Source organism: Acanthochromis polyacanthus, chromosome 6 (genome assembly GCF_021347895.1).
Source record: "Acanthochromis polyacanthus isolate Apoly-LR-REF ecotype Palm Island chromosome 6, KAUST_Apoly_ChrSc, whole genome shotgun sequence".
NCBI lineage: Eukaryota > Metazoa > Chordata > Actinopteri > Pomacentridae > Acanthochromis > Acanthochromis polyacanthus.
In genome coordinates, this window is record NC_067118.1 from 15,972,069 (window position 1) to 15,976,716 (window position 4,648).

The window sequence follows — 4,648 nt, forward strand, 5'->3', positions numbered from 1 at the left end:
AGCCTTAGAAGCTAATTGGCTAGTTAGCCAAATGTAGCTGTCTCACACATCATCAGTAGGGTAAAACTAACCTGTCTCACGACAATCTAAACCCAGCTCACGTTCCCTATTGTTGTTGCGCTCGTATTGGGTGCAACAACGAAAACAAATTCATTCGGCCATGGTGTAGAATTGCATAAACTTGAAATAAGTCACACACTCAAGTGCACCCTGGCTAGTTAGTGTTGCCCTGACGACAGGACCTGAACGAAACTCAAGGCTTTGACTTTTCTTGTCCTCATGTGTTTTTGAGTCGTTTCCATTGACGCATCCGCTGACAAAATGTAGCTGTTCAAACTAAGCTGCCAAAATATTCAAATGTGATTTATATTCTTCCATCTGCATATTATATTTTTTTCCCAATGGTCTTAATGTGTGTTTCACAGGTAAAATGTTTGAAAAAGGATTTATTATGGTCTAAATTGTAATCAACTCTATGAGCTGGTGTCTAAAGCGTGCGTGCGTGCGTGCGTGCGTGTGTGTGTGTGTGTGTGTGTGTGTGTGTGTGTGAATGGGTAAAGAATACTACAGTGTAGTGCTACATAATAATAGTAGTAGTAGTAGTAGTAGTAGTAGCCTAGTAGTAATAATAATAATAATAATAGTAGTAGTAGTAGTAGTAGTAGCAATAATAATAAAATTAATAATAATAACGCGTTTCATTTGTAAAGTAGCCTACTTTACATTTCGAACATGCCGGACCCCATCTGACCCAAGAATGTGCTCTCAGTATTCATCAGGCTCCTTTTCTTTGTCACTGTGTCAACTTGCAAATATTTTTTTTTTTTTTGCTAAAGAGCAGAGGTGGGTAGAGTATCCAAAAATTGTACTTAAGTAAGAGTAACGTTAATTCAAAATAATATCACTCAAGTAGAAGTAAAAAGTAGTCATCCGAAAAATTACTCAAGTAAGAGTAAAAAAGTATTTGGTGAAAAGACTACTCAAGTACTGAAAGTACTGAGTAACTGCTTGATGGTAATGTACGATTTATTTTTTTTTAGAAATGATGTAATGAGAGAGACAAAAATGTAAAATAATGTGCAAATTCGTGTATTTCCAAATAATTTTAAAAAACTGCAAAAATAAACATCTTTACAAAATGACAAGTTAACGCACAAAAAACACAAATTTATAAATCTCAGTTTTTCACAACATAAAACATTTGAAACAAATACCGGCAGTAAGGTAACGTTTGTGTGTTTGAACAGTGCAAACTACTTCCAGTGACAAGATATACTGCATGCTCATAGAGTCGATGACATAGACTGTATGTGAATGCTGTACCCCCCCCCATTTCAGTATTTTCCATAAATACCTGCATAATTGAAATAACTCCAGCAACCACTTTGTAACATTTGTCTTGGAGGATTCTAATGCACACACTCAACAGCTTTAAGTTCACTACATCAGCCAACTAAACAATAAAAAGTGCTTAAGCAAAAACAATTACACACAGAATTACAATCAGACAGTTAACTCTCTATTAAATGTCAAAACAATCCATGTGACTCTAAAAAGTCAATAGCTTTGCAAACTCTAAGATTAAACTCTCCACAAGGATCCAAAAATAGGTGGACTTCTACATGAGAGCTTTAATTATTCTTCATCTACTTCCTGAAAAGTTTGGTCAATAAAAAAGACAGAAAGTAATATTTTCAGCTGGTCTCAGTTAAATCTTTTTTTTTAATGTTTTGAGTTTAAGTCATAGTTTTAGAATCATTTTTTCTCTTTGTTTAATTTTGTCATCTGTGTGAAAGGTGCTAAACAAATAAAGTTGAACTGATAAACTGAATAACTGACTAACTCATGATTGTGACAACAGAAGTATTTTCATTGTGATTTAAGGGTTTGTTTCATTGTTAAGGTTGCTTAAAATCTTGACAGAAAAAAATTAACGAAATAAACTACATTAAAAAAAGCAATTAAATCAAAGGAAAAATGTTTAATACAATAAAACTTTCAAAAGGAAAATTAAACATTAAATACAATTAAATTATATTAAACAGACAGAATATTGAATTTGATAATTAAACAGAAGATACAAAACATGTAATTATGAAATTAAACGGTTTTTGAACAAAAATATTAAACATTAAAGATGAATATTTTAGAGAATTAAACATTAAAAAATACAATTAAACAAGAAGAATATTAAACATTTTTAGAAATACAAAACATTTAATTAGATTATTAAACCCTTAAAAAGACAAACATTTAATTACAAAATTAAACATTTAAAACATTCAACATTTGGATAATTAAACATTAAAAATACAAAATATTTAATTAGAAAATTAAACATTTAATTCTAAAATTAAATATTAGAAAAGACAAAACAGTAAATAGGAAATGAAACAATAAAAACACAATGAAACATTTAAAAAGAAAATTAAACATTAAAAGAAGACAAAACATTTATAAAGAAAAAACTTAAAGACAAAAGATTTAATCAAAAAATTAAACATTGGGAAAGAAAATGAAATTTTTTGAACTTATAACACTTAGAAAAGCTGATAAAACATTTGAAAGAACAACAATTAGACACCCCAGAAAAACGCGGCCAAAAATCCTTGATTATGCGAATGAATATGCGGGTTTTTTATGCCATTTTATGCGGGAAAATTGCAGAAAGTTGCAAAGTATGCGAATAGTTATGAAATATGCAAAAATACGCGCGATTCACCTGCCATCTGGCCGCGGAGGGATGAGTCCTCTAATCAGACACTGGGACGGCTGCCGGGTTACTGGACTGACAGCCTGTGCTTTGGGAGGGGGAGAAGCTCACAGCAGCAGCTGCTGCTTGTTGAGGACAGTAACTGCAGAATGATCCGAGTTTTCCTGTCCGTCTCCAAAACGGCAGAAAAAGTCGCTGGATTTGTGGCTAGTCGCTTTTGACAAAAAAAGTCGCTAGGAGCTTTGAAAAGTCGCTAGATTTAGCGAGAAAGTCACTAAGTTGGCAACACTGGTGCCGCGCTCCACATCAGCTCGTGCTTCTAGTGTGTGTGTGAATGCGCGAACTGATGACCTCAGGCCGGGCGTCACATAAAAACTCACTCACAACTCTATTTATATTGGTTATAGTTTTCTCATTTTATGCGGAAATTGTGAAATCAAGCGGGACCCGCATATTTCTCTTTTTTTTTCGTGGAAATGTGAGATTCTTGCAGGAATTTTGTGCTGTTTTGCGGGGATTATGCGGCCTGTTCGGAAATAATTGACCCCAACATAATCAGCAGCATTTTGGTGATTAATGCGGGAATTCATGCGATTGCATAATCGCGTTTTTCTGGAGGGTCTAAACAATGAAATCGCGATGCCAGCTGCCTCTCAAAAGGCTCCTTCATCTGGCAGCACTTCTGAGGGGAAGCTGAGCTTCAGCAGAACTTTGGAGATGTGTTCCAGTGGTTGGTGGATGTGTGGGGAGATAGAGAGGGACCTTTGAATTGTTCAGAAAGGAAAACAGTTGTGTGTATGTTGTGTTGTTGTAAACTTACTCTTTCAAATAAATACTCGTCTAAACCTCTGGAAACCAGCGTTTGGACTGTTGTTGTGTTGCTCCTCACCTACTTCAGACAGCCGGGACAGAACAACATTTTGTGGACTAAAGGCTATACTATGACGTTTTTTGGGCAACCTGCTATACTATAGGCTTTTTTCATTGACCTATTACTATGACATTTTTTTGTTTTAGTTTTTTTTTTTTTTCAGCAACATATAAGAATTTGAACAGTTTTAAAAATTACTGTACTTTTACTTGTGCAATGAACTGCACAAGTGGGGATTTCAATCATTTCCCAGACGATCCTGAGTTTGCAGACATCATCCAAAGGGCGGAACAAGCTATCGAGAGTGGTGTCTTTCCAGAGAGGATTTCCCAGGGTTCCAGCAGGAGCTACTTTGTCAAAGACCCAAAAGGGAAAATCATTGGTGTTTTTAAACCAAAGTCAGAGGAACCTTATGGTCATCTAACCCAAAATGGACCAAATACCTTCTGCACTTAAATAAAAAAAAGTAATACAAGATAAACAGCACCTTATTCCCAAACAAGTTATTTAACAAGTACATTTTTGGAAGCAAATGGCAGTCATCAATGGTAAATTAGCAATGCTCAATAAATCATACAATTTTTGTCAGAAAATACCACCGAGTCTCAACAGTTCAACATCGAGTTGTGACAAGATTCTATATACACACGTGGACAAAATTGTTGGTACCCCTCAGTTAAAGAAGGAAAAACCCACAATTCTCACTGAAATCACTTGAAACTCACAAAAGTAACAATAAATAAAAATTTATTGAAAATTAAATAATCAAAATCAGCCATCACTTTTGAATTGTTGATTAACATAATTATTTAAAAAAACAAACTAATGAAATAGGGCTGGACAAAAATGATGGTACCCATAACTTAATATTTTGTTGCACAACCTTTTGAGGCAATCACTGCAATTAAACGATTTCTGTATTTGTCAATGAGCGTTCTGCAGCTGTCAACAGGTATTTTGGCCCACTCCTCATGAGCAAACAGCTCCAGTTGTCTCAGGTTTGATGGGTGTCTTCTCCAAATGGCATGTTTCAGCTCCTTCCACATATGTTCAATGGGATTCAG